The sequence below is a fragment of the Maylandia zebra genome, linkage group LG6 (genome assembly GCF_041146795.1).
Source record: "Maylandia zebra isolate NMK-2024a linkage group LG6, Mzebra_GT3a, whole genome shotgun sequence".
NCBI lineage: Eukaryota > Metazoa > Chordata > Actinopteri > Cichliformes > Cichlidae > Maylandia > Maylandia zebra.
The window spans coordinates 3,618,786-3,637,148 of NC_135172.1; positions in this window are offsets into that span (position 1 = coordinate 3,618,786).

Genomic DNA, 18,363 nt, shown 5'->3' on the forward strand with positions numbered 1-18,363 from the left:
CCCCCCACACACACACACACACACACACACAGGCACATACATAAAATAGAATAGAATAGAATAGAATAGAATAGAATTCAACTTTATTGTCATTGCACATGCACAGGTACAGGGCAACGAAATGCAGTTTGCATCCATCCAGAAGTGCTTTAGTGATATAGATATATTACAATATATATTAGCAATAATATAGATATGTGAGTATATTACAGAAATAGGTCTATTATGGTATGTTATAATGTACACGGTATGAAGTATGTTGTGAATATTCTATAACTATAAGTATGTACAGGCTGTAGTGAGTACAAGCTATGTACAGGCTATGAACAGGATATAAATATGAAAAACTATACAGAATATGAAATAAATAACTTTACAGAATCTGGGATATACAGCTATACAGAAATGGGAACTATGCAAGTTGTAAACAGTTGTAGGATTAAAGATTATCGTATGTACAGAATGATTATTTACACAGAGCTATACAGTAGTGCAGTTAAGATAAGTGAGGGTGTAGATAGTTTCTACAGAGGCTATATAAAGTGCTAGTGGTTGTGAGTGGTGGTTCAGTCCATGTTATTATTGTGTTTGAGGGTACAGTTGTCCATTGTGGGTCTGTGTATGTTCAGTCCATGTGATGGGTGACTGGGGTCTTTGATGATTTTCCCAGCCCTTTTCAGACACCGCTTCCTGTAGATGTCTTTTATGGCAGGAAGTGGTGCTCCGGCGATGCGCTGGGCAGTTTTCACGACCCTCTGCAACACCTTCTGGTCCGAGGCAGAGCAGTTCCCGTACCAGACTGTTATACAGTTGGTCAGGATACTCTCGATGGTGCAGCGATAGAAGTTCACCAGGATGTCTGAGGATAGGTGGTTCTTCCTCAGAGTCCTCAAGAAGAAGAGGCGCTGGTGAGCCTTCTTGACCAGCTTGGAGCAGTTGGTCGTCCAGGTGAGATCCTCGGAGATGTGGACTCCCAGGAACTTGAAGCTGCTCACACGCTCCACAGCCGTCCCCTTAATGTGGATGGGTGGATGTGGGTCAGCATTCCTCCTGTAGTCCACGATGAGCTCCTTGGTCTTCTCGGTGTTAAGCAGCAGGTTGTTTCTGTCGCACCACTCAGCCAGACGATCCACCTCCTCCCTGTAGGCGGCCTCATCGTTGTCACTGATGAGGCCAATCACCGTGGTGTGATCTGCAAACTTAATGATGGTGTTGGAACCATCAGCAGGTCTGCAGTCGTGGGTGAAGAGGGAGTAGAGGAAAGGGCTCATCACACAGCCTTGTGGTACACCGGTGTTCATCGTGATTGTAGATGAGCAGTGGTTATCCAGCCGGACATGTTGGGGGCGGTTGGTCAGGAAGTCCAGTAACCATTTGCAGATGAGGGAGCTGATGCCCAGGTCTGTCAGTTTCCTGATGAGTTGTGAGGGGTGGATTGTATTGAATGCTGAACTGAAGTCTATAAACAGCATTCTGGTGTAGGTGTTGTTGTTGTCCAGGTGTGAGAGGACAGAGTGCAGTGCAATGGAGACTGCATCCTCTGTGCTCCTGTTCCGGCGGTATGCGAATTGGTGGGGGTCCAGGGTGGGGGGGAGACAGGATTTGAAGTGTGCTAGGACCAGTCGCTCTAAGCACTTAGTGATGATGGGGGTGAGTGCTACTGGGCGGTAGTCATTGAGGCAAGATGGGTTGGAGTTTTTGGGTATCGGGACGATGGAGGTGGAGTTGAAGCAGGCCGGTACCACAGCGTGGGCCAAGGACAGGTTTAATATGTATGTGAGCACTCCTGCAAGCTCCCCAGAACACGCTCTGAGAACACGCCCGGGGATGCCATCAGGACCTGCAGCCTTGTGGACATTGATCCTGCTCAGCACCGCTCCTACATCGGTGGGGGAGAGAGTCAGAGGTTGGTGGTCTCTGGTTGTGGTTGTGGGGTTCCCTCGCTCAAAACGAGCATAAAAGTTGTTGAGCTCGTTGAGGAAGGAGACATCAGAGGATGCGGGGGAGGGTTTGCTGGTCCTGTAGTCTGTGATGGTCTGGAGTCCAAAACATATTAAGAATTGTACATTAACATAAAACTGTTGTCACTGTTGTCGGAACCATACTGAATTTTACCAGAGAAACACACACACACATATGAAGAGAGACAGAGAGAGTATGCGTTGTATGCAAACAGCTACCGAACAGCCATCATAATTCGTCATACAGTGAGAACAGGACAAATCAACAACTGACAACGACTCATTAATATTAAAATCTGTTTTCTGATTTCTTCTTGGAGCAACTGTAACCCACATCATTTCCTTAGGGATTAATAAAGTATTCTGACTCTGATTGGTTCAGGATGAGCTGCCATTATCCAATCACACATCTGCTTACCTGCATCTTTTGCTCGTTTCTCCTCCTCTTCTTTTCTCTTTTTTCTAAACTGAGCACCTGATGGCTTTGAACTTTTCTTGTCCATCTTACATTGGTTTTAATTTTGCACTCCAGTATGAACACCCATCCCTCAACCCGAGGATCACCACAACATAACCTAACACACCTACACCTTAGTTCACAGTTTCACTTTGTCTAGGGTTTATTTCTGGGATTTCACACAACCCAGGATTCAAATCATGAATACATAATTTACAACATTATGAATGAAATGTGCTCTATTTGGAAGCAGCAGCTCCCCCCCCACCTCCCCTTTCGAGGGATTGTGTGTTAGACTTTAAATCATCAAACACTAAATTATAAATGTTAAATTGATCTTGATCCCTTTACCCCGAGTCCTAAAGTTATATTTATTTTCTTACTCTTCTTATATTTATTGTTTGTTTACTTGCACTGCTGTAACTGGAGCCTCGTCGTCTCATCTCTCTATATACTGGACTGTATGTAGCGGAGATGACAATAAAGTTTACTATGACTTCAGCAGCGAGCAGGCGCACCGAGGGCTCTCGCGCTCACTTTTCGTGTATAGAATTTCGAAAAAACATCGGTGCAAATGTTGCTTAAACAGGGGAAATAGTGAGGAGAGGTGAAAGAACGGCACAGACACGCAGCTCTCACTCTCACTCGTCTGTATTGAGTGAAGGAGGAGGCGTGCGAATCCACCTACTGGAGCCCTGAGGCATTAACAATGGATTGACGCACAATCAACCCAGGCAAAACTTTCACTACTTATCTCCCTCTATATTCCCACTGCATATTCTATTCGAAAACAGTCAAAGCGACAAATAAAACATTAATAAGGGCATGACATGAAATGTAAGGAACAGAGATGTACAACTTCAAAACTAATCAAATTTATGATCCACCACACAAATTATAAGTCTGTGTCATAATGTCTGGTGTTTTCGTGTTTGTTGTTTTGTTTTTATCTTTGTTTTATTTTGCGAGTTGGTTATTAGATGCTGCTCCAGCCAGCCAGAGATTCCCCCGCTGCCCCGCCCTCTCCTCCCTGTGCCGCCAGCAGCAGGCGCACCTCGCAAACAGAGGGCGCCCTTACTCCCAGCAAATGGGCGACAGAAAACTAATCGGTGCCTGTGACATTCCCAATATGCGCTGGCTGATGTCGGGACAGCATGAGTACGAGCAATTTCTTTTCTTTTTTTGCCGATGCCCGTGATACCGCTCCCCACCACGATGTCACCCGTATCAAAAACCGCTACTGGTGATGGTGTTGTGTTTAGTATGTTGCTCTGTTTTTTTTCCTTGTTTTCTCTTCTCTTTCTCTCAACAGGTGATCCAGGAGATTTTTTTTTCTCTTCATTCTCTTTTGAAGTTTCCTTTCTCACTGTCCCTCTTCCCTTCTGTTTTCCTTTTCCTTCATCTTTCTTTCTCCCTTTCCTATTCCCCAGTCATGTCTGTCCCGTCTGTAACAACTGAAAATAAAATAAATAATAACAACAAAGGTCGATCAAATGGACCAATACGGCAAGGCCGTGATGATCCATTTGAGAAAGTAAATCCATTGGGTCTCCTTGCTCAGACAAGAATTCTGACGGCTAAAGGACCAAATGGGACAGGCAGAAAAAAAGTGCTCCAGTTTTCCACCCCCTTTTTAATGCCCCCTTATACCTTTCAAATGTACTTAGACTAGAACCTCTGTCTAAGGAGCTTTTAACCTTTATTTTTATTGCTGCAGCTACCAGTGTCTTCCAGTTGGGTGATTCTCAGCTTCTTTCTTCGACCTCCGGGGTTAGACCACCCTTTAGTCATTGCACAGTTCTGGGGATTATTCTGCCCCGATTTCAAACAAGGATCTGTGTGTTTTGGGTTCACCGCCGTGTCCCCCTTTTTGCCAAGAGTCTCTCGAACCTCATTGGTCTGGTGTTCCTGGTTTTCGCCAACCCCTTCATGGTTATTGCTGTGTTTATGGGATCCATCTTCTCAAGGAGCTTAAACGCCATGACACTTGACCCCAGTTGCTGTCTCGGCAGTCCCTACATCTGTCTCTGCTGTGAAGGGTCCTCACATCTCCGTGTCCCCGTCTGGTGTCTGTTCCTTTCTCTGCAAGAAACAGAAAACCAAAACACCTCTCTCCCTAGCCTTGATAATCTAATATTGTTACCCATTATTGTTCTAATGATTCAAATTTGGTTTAAAATATTATGTTCAGGACTTATTCTAATCATAATCTATGTGTGTGTAAAAGAAATCAAAAATTAGTGAACCCTTTCTAAGTCTAACACATTATAAGCTTAAGTTTTACCATAGCTAAATTATTAAACACAGAAATAACGTCATAAGATGTTCATAAAACCATTGTTTGATGTTCGGACTCAACTCCCCCTTTTTGACACACTCCCATGTGTCAATTCATTGGAGCTAGACAATTAAAAGAGAAGGTTAGTGACATCATATCTCAGAAAGTATCAGAAATTCTTCTCTCGAGTACCGTTGCTCCAGCCTTGTCATCCCAGAGGATCCTCAATCCCGGAAATTTCCCTTCTCCTCATGTAATAAAGTCTGTCATCCTTCCATGCCCTGGTAACTGGTCCATCCAGAGCTGTAACATTTTGACAACAAGCCAAACCACAGCTTGGTCACACCAACCCTTTTCTACCCTGAAGATGTCCAACGCCATCTTAGTCTGGACCAGGGTTGTAATAGTTTTGCAATTTTCATTAGTTTTTATTTTTATTTAGCTTCGACTTCAGATTTTCAATTTTATATCAGTATAAATCAGTTTTTACCAATTGTTTGCTAGTTTAGTTTAGTTTAGATTAGTTTCAGTTATAGTTTTAGTTGTGTCTGCAATAATTAAGTGTAGCAAAATCCCAGTCCCATCATATCAGTCATGCTCTTGTGCTTATCCTTGGGTAGTGTGACTATTAACTCTTGCAGCACCGGGTGCTCCTAATTTTGGTTCAAGTGAATTTATAAACTTTGTGAAGGGAATTGACTCCTCTGCACACTGGAATAAACATAATCAACCTGATCCACATTTTACTGCGTGTTATTTCACCATCTTATTGATTCAAATGCTCCATCCTTATGTGGTTTGCGACATTATGTTTATCCACTTTGTCTCTAAATGTTTGAAGAATTTTCAAGTTTGGGGTCAAATTTTGAGAATTTGACCATAAGTGAAAGTTATGGTGTCATCACCCTTCGGGGCTTACCTTTCCCAGTTGTGATGATATTCCTCCCTATTCTTTGCAAATACCCCCTGTTGGTGGCGAGAAACTGTTGGTGTGGTCAAGTGGGTGCTCTAGAAACAAACGCTCAGGACAGAACAGTTATCAGTCATGTACTTCATACAAAATTTTGCATATGTTTTATTTCATATTGATCCTCTGAGTGTAATGGTACATTTTAAGTTGAATTTATCCAAACTAAACACAATATTTTCTTTATTTACTTTGCTCTTGTTCTTTTGCAGTACCACATCCTATCAAATGTCCCTGTCGATTATATTCTACATTTAATAACTTACTATTTCAAGCGAGAACCTAAATCACGTGGACCAATGTTTATTATTGCATATCTCTATTCTGAATGTGGCCAGTCATTCATAGGTATTGTTAAAGTTTTGGCGATTTTCCTCTATAAAATTTAATTGACTTTTTACAGTGGCCTGCTGTGGTTAATAATAACATATTCCAGTCATGAGTGATATCAATAGTTTTCTCCACTGTAGCATTTGGCATTCCCAATAATATAACATGATACCTTAATCAAAACACAGCTAATATAGCACAGTTTTCTTAATGCAACCATCAGTAACTCAGAATTAGCAACCAAAGTGTTAAGTCTGCAGTTCATACTTATGTGAAGCTAGAGTCTCCTCCTCCAGTCTCTCTTATCCTCCTGCTCCTGAAAAAACAAAACAAACAAAACGAAGCATCCACCCTTCTCTTGTCGGCTGGGTGAATTGTTTATTGGCATTTACTAATCCTAAAGTTGGTGCAGTCATTGTCTCAGTATCAAGTCAGTCAAAGCTTTTAGTCGTCAGTCCATCACAGTCCAGTCACATGCATACCTCCATACACATTCATACCAGATGTTGCTGATAATGGAGTCTCCCGCGCAACCTATTCGAGCCTCCATCACCAGCAAGATGACGTCATCATTTTAAAGGAAAACAATTCCTTGTTGTTTTTTTGGGCCGGATTGACTCGGTGCAATCCTTTTAGACTCCGAACTTCTCATGTGATCAATGTCCCATATAATTGAATTTCTCCCAAGCCAATTACAATCATGGAGAAGCACACTTTGCAACTGTTTTTGTAAGAATATTTCATAGCGCTTTAAATCTCAATCTTTCAGACCTGGTTTAAAGAGCTGATTGTTAAATCATAAACTCACAAAATATCACCATATCACCACCGGTGGATCACACCTCTCATTTGTTTTTCCTCAGTGCACTGTAACAAAAACGAAAACAGACATAACCAACAAAACACTAATAAAAATAACACAAACTAGGGCCCGTTGCAGACATGTCCAAGCATAAAACTATCCCTCTCTCGCTTACGAGAAAGAACACAAGCCAAAGCTCACTGATAAAATCAAGCTAGCGCTAAGCAAAACCAAAAAATCAACCAGAAATTCACAGGAACATTTTGCTTCCTGCCGGGACAATATTGTGTGGGAATGAGAACCTCAGGTGCCGTAACACCTTTTGTTCCTCCTTGAATTAAAACTCAATCACAGAAAATGCCGTACTCCAACCTAACCTTACACTATTAATTCATCAATTTCACTCTGTGCCACTGTTCCTCATCAGGGCTGTGTGAAGCACAGCAAAGAATTCAGTCAAGGCCTTGAGCCATAAACAGACATCACGCACAGACATTGTTTTCATAACCAAACCGTTTTAGAGCTTATTCCTAAAATCTACATAAATGCCTTCTAGGTGACATATAACACATTCTAAGTAATCAATGGCTCCTCATAAAAATTACGCATTGGGATGTTTGTGTGCAGCATTTTGCATATCAGCATAAGCAAAGCATTCTTCATTGCATCAGCGTGTGTGTGTGTGTGTGTGTGTGTGTGTGTGTGTGTGTGTGTGTGTGTGTCATTTCTCACTCACTCAACGAGTGCACATGTATTCATGTGTGTATTTCACTTCATTCTGAATCTGTGTGTTTGGAGACGTGTGTGTGTGTGTGTGTGTGTGTGTGTGTGTGTGTGTTCATCACTTTCCTGTTCTGGGTAAACCACTGCCTGAAGCATGCCCTGGGGTCCTGCCCTCCTCCTTTTCAGTTCGTTTGCGACCATTGCTGCTGCTGCTGCTCAAGGTTCAGTCCGTCCTGGTTCTGACCCCAATTGGGGCAGTCCTTTCTCCAGTGTCCATGCTCACCGCAGGTGAAACCTGCATCTTCTTCTGTGTTTTTTTGTCCATTCTGAGGTGCCTTCTGTCCTCAGTTACTCCTCCTGTCTCGGTCACGCCCTTTTTGCTGCCCGATCATCCGTGTTGGTCCATCACTGTCCTGCACAGTGTAAATGCAAAGTTATCAAGGTCAGCATTCTTTCGCTCGGCCTTACTTTTCCTTCGGGCTTGGGGGGCGTCTCGTCACAGCTCTGTCAGCTGACGCAGTCTGGGAATTTTCCCCCGTGTAGTGAAACGGGCCTTAGGTTTAGTGCTCTCCGTCTCTGCTGCATGAGATCGCATTCCTGCAGCCCTGTTGACTTTTTCAGGTTGTTGTTGTGGGTCCAGCTGTTACAGCATTTGGTCAGGGTCACGTATGGGGGAGAGCAGGAGTCCAGTCAGCCTCGGCTTTCAGGGCCGGCAAAGCAGCCTGTAATTAAATATATAGAGAGAAAAAACAAAAAAAACAAAAACAGGCAAAAACAAAAGCAAACGAACAGGAAAATGATGTGTTGGCTGTATTTCAACGAGAGGGGAGAAACACCGGGGCCAGGCCCTGTGTCAGCCTTCTCTCCCCCTTTTTTTTTGTTTTTTCTCTCCCGATATAATCAACTCCTAACCCACCAAGTTGACAGGACAACATGCACCTGTTAAAATTCTTAAGATCATGTTTAAAAGCCCAAAAAGAAATTTTCTTTCATTCAGTAATCACTTGTATCAATCAATCAGCAGAAAACATGTCACAATTTGAATCTTTTAACCCCTAAATTTGTCATGTCTTCACTGGTTGGTCAGACCAGTGTCTTTTTCTTTGAAGTTAAATTGTTGTCCTGCAACCCAGAGAGTTTATTTGTCAGTAATGTATTTATCCTTTAACAACAGATGTATGTTAAGTTTCGCTGCTTTAGCCTTGCTGGAAAATCTTCACGTGTTCATGAGTGTAAGCTGTTTCTTCATTGCGTGTGTGTGCATTTGTAGGCAGGCAGGTTAATTTTATCTTTTTCTCAAACTAGGCGTTACCTTAAAAGGAGCCTTTCTCTCAGATTTCTCTGCTTGTGTGTGTTTTTGTTTCACCTTTTGTTGTGATGCTCCGGACGCCTTCCCAACCTCCACAAGTCCGTTGGCCCCAATTTTATGTGTTAAAACTTCTCTTAATTCCTCCTCTAATTCTCTCCTCGCTGCTGTCTTTTTCACAGCTGCTGATTCGTGCTGGGTGTGGTTCCCATTACTTATAATTTTGCTTCGGCCGCTGTGCTTGTGGGGGCAGTTGGTCCAGGTCCGCAGCTTCCTGTATTAACACACTAAGAGATTTATTTTAATTTCATTTTCATCACTGTTAAACAGATAAGCAGGCAACACGCCTACCTTGACAGCGTAAACTGTACGCCAGTCTCCCAACACATTCCTCTCTGTACTCCTCCACAATTCTCCACTGCACACCTCTCACCCTTTCTCTCCTTTTTTATACTTTTAAAAAGTCACACCACAGAGTAATACACCCAATTATGCCCGTCTATCTCTATGTGGCTCCAAATTCCCTCTTTATTTAATTTCACACTCGTCAGGGGACAGGCACACAACAATTTCAACCACTGAAACGAGGAATTCAACCTTTTTATTTCTTTACTAATCTAGACTCAACCTTTGTTCGCAAAATGTGTCTTGTTCTAGTCCGGAATAAATGTGAACCCGCGATTACGCTGCGGTCCCAGTGTTATTCCGTAGCTATGCGGGGGCCCTCACCTCCCCAAGTCACCACCTCGGCATCCGGACGCCGCCGGGCCTGCCCGCGCGTCCACGAACAGGAGGGTCGCTACTCCATAGGCAAAATGTTCCACAGGTACACTAGGCATCAACCTTTGATCCTAAAATGTGTCTTTGCTCTAATGTCCTCCTAATCAAACACATCAACCGTCACTGTCACTGTGTTCAGACTTCACACACAGAAACACACTCAGCGTGCCTCACTCACACTCAAAACAACACCTAGAGCGCGCTTTACACACAAGACAGCACCCAGAGCGCGCTTCGCAGCTTCGCACACACTCTCACTCAGAGCGCGCCTTCACACACACACACACAACGCTTTTCCTCAGCGGGAATTTTACACAGAAACCTCTGAGCTCAACTATTAGATCTTCTTAAAGCACACTGCACCATAGACCAAAATACCCCTTTCTCTGCGCTTATGACCGCCACAACGGGGCAAAGTCGCATCATAAAAGTGATGCTTGCATCCCCGAAGTTATACCCAACATCATAAACCAGGTTTTGCTCTATGTACTTCTTGGCAAGTAAAATTTTACTTTGTTTTATGACCGCAGCCCTTAAAAAAAAACTCGACTGACGCCACAAACCACCGTCAAAACCTCTATCCAATGTACTAAAACTAGCACCAACCACTACTGCACTTCACGGCCGCACCACCGGAACACGGCCGTATCATAAACCAAACCTACGGACGTGTTTCGCTCTCGCGTTGCCAGCGTTCAACCGCACCGTGAAGCCAGCATCTGCTTTTCCTTAAATCAACTTCTATTTCATAGCCGGCAAGAGCCAGGACGTAACCGACACCATAAACAAACTTCAAACCTCGACTTCAATGTACTGAACTAATGGCTGCGTCTTCAGAAGAAATTCTAATGTATTATTGCTACAGAAGCCAGTATTAGACAAAATTAAATGTGGAAGGTAAAGTGGCTGCAACTAGCTCAACGTAGTATCTTATTAGTTTCTCGGTAGAAGCAGTTTACTGCAACTAGCTCAACGTAGTGTCTTATTAGTTTCTCGGTAGAAGCAGTTTATTTAACACACTGGAATTCAGCCTCAACTTATGTTGTTAGTATCTCGCGCCAAAAACCAGACACCGACAAATTTAATGTGAAAATACATGTGACTCAGTGAACAGATTAATTTGGAAAGCCCAATATGCACATTTGGTATTTATAATACAACAGGCTGTGCTTACCTTTCTGTTTTAGGCCGGCCTTCTGTTCACTTTGCCCCACGATCTCACCAAAGGCCAAATCTACACCTCCTCAGCACACCAAAGATCCGGGTCACACGGCACCAAGTTGTTGAAATCTCCCAATTCTTTGAATCTTTGGGCTGAAGGAAGGACAATACTCGGTGTATAAATGCTCAATCAACAATCATTTATTTCCATACAATTCAACACTTAAGAGCATAAGGACCATCATGATGGGGAGACATGCCTGAAGAGGGTCACAGCAAGTCTCAAAATGGTGACGGGTTGCTCAGCTTTTTATAGTCTCTAGTGGCCCCCATCTAGTCGTAAAAGCCAAAACATCACATTCTTTCTCTGTTACAGCGCCTAAGTTATGACCTCGGCAGTTGTTTCTCTGCTTTCTGTAAGGTGGGGGTATGGAATGTGGTCTATCTGTCTCCCCTGCCTTAGACACAGAGTCTCCTGCTTACAATCTTCTCTTCATGATTCAACAATTAAGCATGTAACACATTCACAGCAGATCAAGGATACAGAGTGATGCACACTTATCTAATAAACTAATAAGTGAATGTTCTTTTAACTCAAAAGTATAATGAGAACTAAACTACATACAGATCACACACTCTATATTAAAGGGTATAATGTGATCTACAGCAGTATTCTAATTCAACTACTTTGATTACATATATAAGGTAACATATAATAACAGAATAATCTAATATTGACTAAAAGATCTCAGAAAGCAACATCGTGGACGTCTAAAGAAACAGCTAAGAAACACTGAACTCTATCAGTCTGGAAAGGGTTACAAAGGCATTTCAAGCGCTTTGGGAATTGAACCACGATGAGGGCCTTAATCCAGAAAATGTGGAAAACCTGAAGGTCTCACTTGTCTCATTTAATGTGCCCTGAAGCTCAAGTGCACCAGGACAATAATGCAAAACACAGCAGCAAGATCATCTCTGAATGGCTCAAAAAACAACATGGAGGTTTTGACCTGGTCAAAGTGCAGACTGCAATCAGATTGAGATGGTTTAGCATGACCTTAAAAACTCAGCCTATGCTGGAAAACCCTCCAAAGTGGCCGAATGAAAACAATTCTGCAAAGAAGAGAGGACCAAATTTCCTCCACAGCGCTGTAACACACTCATCACCAGTTATTGCAAATGCTTGATTGCAGTTCAAAATTCAAATTCAAATTCAAATTTTATTTGTCACGTACACAGTCATACACAGTACGATATGTAGTGAAATGCTTGGACAACTGCTCGTGACCTAAAGAAAACAAAAAAGGAAAAGGCTATGAATAAGATAGGAAATAAATATGAAAAATTAAAAAGGGTAAATTTAACTAGGAAGGAATAGAATATAAATTAAGGTTAAAAATGAAATAACTGTACAACACAAATTAGAATGAAGGGTAAATTTAACTGGGAAGAATAAGATAAATATATAAATTAAAGTTGAAAATAAAATAACTGTACAACAAAATACACAATACACAATATAGAACTATATAAGAATGTATGAAGAAATCTAAATATAAATAAATATATACACAATAACAGCAGCTGTACAAGTATTAACTGGAAATGAAGAATATAGTGACCAGTGTTGTGCAAAACCAAAGTCCAGAAAGTCCAGTGTGTGTGTAAGAACCATATGTGTGGGTCAGTACTGTGTGGTGGTGTGATTGAGAGACCGTATCGCCTGCGGGAAGAAGCTCCTCCTCAGTCTCTCTGTGTTGGTCTTCAGGGAGCGGAATCGCTTTCCTGACCTCAGCAGAGAGAACAGTCTGTTGTTGGGATGGCTGAGGTCCTTCACGATCTTCCTGGCCTTGGTCCAGCACCGCCTGCTGTAGATTGAGTGCAGGTCAGGGAGCTCGGAGCGGATGGTGCGCTCAGCTGACCGCACAACCCTCTGTAGAGCTCGTTTGTCCTGCATGGTGCTGTTCCCGAACCAGGTTAAGATGTTTCCCGCCAGGATGCTCTCTATGGTGCACGAGTAAAAGTTCCTGAGCACCTTGGAGGGCAGTTGGAAGTCTCTCAAGCGTCTGAGGTGGTAGAGACGCTGTCGGGCCTTTTTCACCACGGTGTTGATGTGACAGGACCATGACAGGTCCTGCGTGATGTGAACTCCGAGGTATTTGAAGCTGTCCACTCTCTCCACTGGGCACTCGTTGATGACGGGGGTCTGGTAGTTCCTCTCCTGCTTAGTGCTGAAGTCCACTATCAGCTCCTTTGTCTTACTGACGTTTAGAAGGAGGTTGTTCCTCTGGCACCAGTTCTCCAGATTCCTAATCTCCTTCAGGTAGGCCGTCTCGTTGTTATCAGAGATCAGGCCCACCACGACGGTGTCGTCAGCAAACTTGATGATGGTGGTGGAGCTGGTAGTGGCCACACAGTCATATGTGTACAAAGAGTACAGCAGGGGGCTCAGAACACACCCCTGGGGGGCTCCAGTGCTGAGAGTGGTGGAGGCTGAGACATGTCCGCCCATCCTTACTGCCTGTGGTCTGCCAGTTAGGAAGTTGGAGATCCACTGACACATAGATGAGCTGAGTCCCAGATGCTCCAGCTTGGTGGTGAGTGTGGAGGGAATTATGGTATTAAATGCAGAGCTGTAGTCTATGAAGAGCATTTTAACATAATTCCCCCTTCTAGTGTCCAAGTGAGTGAGTGATGTGTGGAGGAGATGAGAGATGGCATCGTCTGTGGAACGATTTGGACGGTAAGCGAACTGTAGTGGGTCCAGTGTGTCTGGTAGTGAAGAAATGATGAAGTCTCTGACCAGGCGTTCAAAGTACTTCATCACTACTGAGGTGAGGGCTACAGGGCGATAGTCATTGAGAGAAGCAGGGTGGGGTTTCTTCGGGACAGGAACAATGATGGACTCTTTGAAGCATGTGGGGATCACCGACTGAGATAAAGAGATGTTGAATATCTCAGTGAACACAGGAGCTAGCTGGTATGCGCAGTCTCTTAGGATACGACCTGGGATGCCGTCTGGTCCTGCTGCTTTCCTGGTGTTCACTCTCTTGAAGGCTCTCCTTACTTCATGCTCGGAGATGACGAGCACGTTTCCGGTGCTGGCAGTATCTTCCTGTCTGCAGCCGTTAGCGCCGCTAACACTAGCATTGTTGGAGACCTTAGCTGCAGCCTCGAAGCGAGCATAGAAAGTGTTCAGCTCGTCTGCCAAAGTCACGGCCGCGTTCGTCACACCGGTTGTTGGTGCTTTATAGTCCGTTATTGTCCTTAGTCCCCGCCACAGGCTCCTAGAGTCACTCTGTTGGAGTTGTGACTCTAGTTTCCTCCCGTAGCGCTGCTTCGCCTCTTTCACCGCCCTCCGCACGTTATATGACGCGGCTTTGTACGGGTCCATGTCCCCCGTCATGAGTCCCGTGTTGTAGGCAGCGGTGCGGGATCTCAGAGCGTCGCGGATGGTTTTATCCACCCACGGCTTGCTAGATAACAAAACCACTTATTAGGTTTAGAAGGAAATGACTTTTTCTACATGAGGTAAAGTTGGAGCTGTTTCCCCAAACTAAATGAAATCATCATTTAAAAAACTACAATCTGTATTTACTCTGAACATCTGTGTTAACATTTGGAAACATGTAAGTGTAACAACCATGTTAAAACATAAGAAATCAGGAAGGGGCATGTATAGGAATTTCTTTTACTTATGTATTAATCACATCATTTTATTGTATGATGCCTTGGTGCCACTGGATTTTAACATGTCTCACACTCATACAGTAAGACAGATGGTGGGGGTGGAGTAAGGAAGTTGGGAGAAGCAGACAACTCCACAGGAAGAGTCTTTTGTGTCTTCGAGGACTCTGGGAGGCAGCAAGGGAGTGTGAAACAGCTGTGTACTGCCTTTTGTTCCTGGAGAAGGTATTTAACTGAGAGCCATGCTGGGCTCAGACTCTGCTGACCGTCTGTCCCGCGGTCATGCAGGGACTTCATCAAGCTTGGTTGTCTGTTCTTTGTGTGTTTGATTAAAGAACGTTAGCTACCGCTCACCGCTCGTCTGCAGGCTTTATTTAATGGAAAACTTCCACAACAGGCAAAAAAAAGCTTTTTGATATAAAAAAGATTTAGAGCAGAAGTTTTTTGCACTGCATTTTAAAATGAAAACATATTGCATTTATTTACAATTAAAGACACAGAGCAGAAAGTGTGTTACTGTTTTACATCCACAGACACACAAGAAAAGAAGCAGGCAACATGAGGTCAAGTTATGGCAATTTTATTTGTGTGTTTCAGTACATGTATTTAGATTAGAGTTTTTAAAAAACAAACAAACGTCCCAAGAAGAAGGATGGGGAGAAAGAAAGGTGGAGAGAGGAGGAAGAAACTATTGAGATGCTGCTGGGTCAGTTCTTCCTCAGCAGGCTGCTCCAGAATCCCCTCCTGTCCTCGGCTTGCTTTTCTTTTGCCTTCAGTTCGTTTAAGGTCTTGCTGAGCTGCTCCTCGGCATCTTTAAATGTTTCTTTCAGCTGCTGTTTGGCCAGTTTCACTTTGTGTTTGAGGAGCTCTTTAGCTTCCTTTTTGTGCTTTCGCATTTCTTTCAGTGCGTCTTTGCAGTCTTTCTTGGTCACCGTCATTTCTTTCTTGAATACCTTCACCTCAATTTTCTCTTCTGCAAGTTCTTCTTGCACTTTCATCAGTTCCTTCTTCATGTTTTCAGTGTGACTCTTTGTATCTTCCATTTCTTTCTTTGCTTCTTGTATTTTAATTTTCTCTTCCTCCAACACTTTTTGAGCTTCCAACAATTCTTTCTTCATATTTTCAATCTCATTTTCTGCCTCGTGTTTACGTCTTTTCTCCTCTTCAAGTTGTTGCTTTACATGCAGTAATTCCTTTCTTAGTGTTTCAGCTTCAGCCGTTACATTTGCAGCTTCTTGTGTTGCCAACTGCATTTTCCTTCTTTCCTCTTCAAAAGCTTCCTGCACCTCCTGTAATTCCTGCATCACATTTCCTGCCTCCTTCTTTGCAGTTTGATATTTATTGTTGGCTTCTTGTGCTGTGCTTTTCTCTTCCTCCAATGCTTTTTGAGCTTCCAACAGTTCTTTCTTCATCTTTTCATTCTCCTTTTCTGCCTGTTGTTTTCCCATTTTCTCTCCTTTAAGTTTGAGACCCACATGCAGTAATTCCTGCAATACTACATCAGTTTCAAACTTTGAATTTTTAGCTTCTCCTCTTGATTTTTCTGCCTCTTCTTTTAATTTGACATTTTCAGCCTGTATCATTTGAAGTTCTTCTTGCAGGTTAATCAGCTGTACTGAATTGTGAGGTGAAGCACTCGCCGATCCTCTTCTCGTTCTCCCCTGATTCATTTTGGCCTTTTAAACAAAGGAGCCAACGTTTTGTAGAGGAGTGAAGTGAAGTTTTCGATGTTTCTTCGTCAGCTGTCGTTTGTCCTGCACAGAGATGCTGCTGTAGATGTGTCTCTAGCTGTGTCTGGATACAATGAAACATGCTGGAACTAAGTGCTTGTGTTGCACAGTTCTATTAAACATTCCATTTCATGCATGCTCCGCCCACATGGTCAGGAATGTCAGGTGCTGCATCACCAAATGCTGCTCCCGTTGCCTAGCAATAACAGCTGTTTACTTTTTGGGGTCTGGTTCATTATTTAATAAAGAAAACATGTCCAAGTACTGGGTGCTGAGGCTCAGCGCATATTCTAGCCTGCTGTGTAACAGTGTTGGTCAAGTTACTTGAAAAAAGTAATCAGTAACTAATTACTGATTACTTCCCCAAAAAAGTAATCCCATTACTTTACTGATTACTTATTTTCAAAAGTAATTAATTACTTAGTTACTTAGTTACTTTTTAAAAACACGATTTACAACCTGAAGAGGTGATAAAGTGATAGATCTTTCAGCCCAATTCTACTTTTTCTGCATAATCCATCATACAAAATGTAATCAAATGGAAAAGTCTCTTTTTAAAACTTGTTTTATTAGTTTTAATCTTTTAACTTTATGCATCAAGCAAAAATTTAATTATATGCAACATTCTCTGACTGGAAGAAATTAGTTTAACATTTAAACCTATTTTCTGCACATAAAATAAAATATGTTTTGTGTTTACACTCAGTCTTTCAAATAGATGCAAGTAAAACACAGCAGAAAATAAATAAAATCAAAGACTCAGCGGTCCTGTTGCTCTATTTTCACCTGTAAAGCAGGAGTGGGGTAGGCGGAGGTTTACCCTGGTGCAGGTGTGCAGCGGTCAGTGGAAGAATCCGCGAGTTTCTCTGTGAGTTTCCCATCACGTCGTAGCTACTCGGTGCTTGCTCGGAAGTTTAGGGGTTTTTTTCGCTGTAAAAAGAAGTTTTCTTCCCACGCACAGCAGACACTAATGTTTTTGTCACTTTTTATGGAATCAAACTCAAAGTAAGGTCAGTACTTCCACGCTTTAAACGCTGCACGCTCATACTCTCTCTGCACTCGATATGTGATCCATTGTTGATCTGCACACAGCTGTTGTCACTAACGGCGCACTCGCTTACGTCACTGTCATGAGACATTCTCGCAAAAAATCACGGTTTTAGTAACGCAGTAACGCAGCGTTCCTACGGGAAAGTAACGGTAATCTAATTACCGTTTTTGCAATAGTAATCCCTTACTTTACTCGTTACTTGAAAAAACAAGCGAGTGCTGTTGCAAGTAACGCATTACTGCCCATCTCTGGTTGTTAACATGTTTAATGTTTTGTATTTTCTTCTATTTGATCTCAAAAAGCTCCTAAAACAGTCAGTGATCACTGTTGACCTCCCTCGGCTTTTATTACCGCTAATCATTAATTTAAGCTCAGTTTTTAAAACCTTAGGATGTAACTACAGCCCAGCCCATGCAGCAGTATATGAATGACTAACCTCGTATTGTGGATGGATTATCTCAGTTGTTCTCCTGGCTGAAGTTTGGTCCTTTTACAGCATCCTGCCATGCGATTACATTTGTTCCTGACCACCGAGAACACTCACGTTAACTTTTATCGAGTGGAAAAAAAGTTAGCTTGTTTATATTATGCTAACATAGCTGTGTCGCTAGCGGTCACGTAGCACATCATTATATACCAGCTAGCCCAACTTCAGTAACCCTACAAACGTCACTGCTGTTTAATTTTCTGTCTTCATTTATGCTGGAAGTGATAACAGAGCTGTACGTTTTCATTTGTTTCCAAAACCCCGCAGTCAGGACATGCTATATTGTATTTAGATAGAAGCTAGCGAGCTAACTTCCTGCTAACTTCTAACTCCGTTAAATGTCATAAATTCCGTTTTCATGGATGCCTGGATGTTAAACTCAATTGTTACACCTGGTAGAGCAGAACGCTGATCATTTTATTAAAGATGAAAGACTTTAGACGTTACATCTCTCTTCACTTGCATCCCAGTCACAGAAGCGTTGGAGGTAGTCCGTAAGAGATTACAGGATGACACCAACCTCAGCAACAGGACCACTCTCAGCATCCACCAAGTGTGTTTGAACTGTGTCTTCATTCCACCCACTTCACATGCAAGGGTCAGTACTACAGGCAGAAACATGGGTGTGCCATGGGCTCCCAGT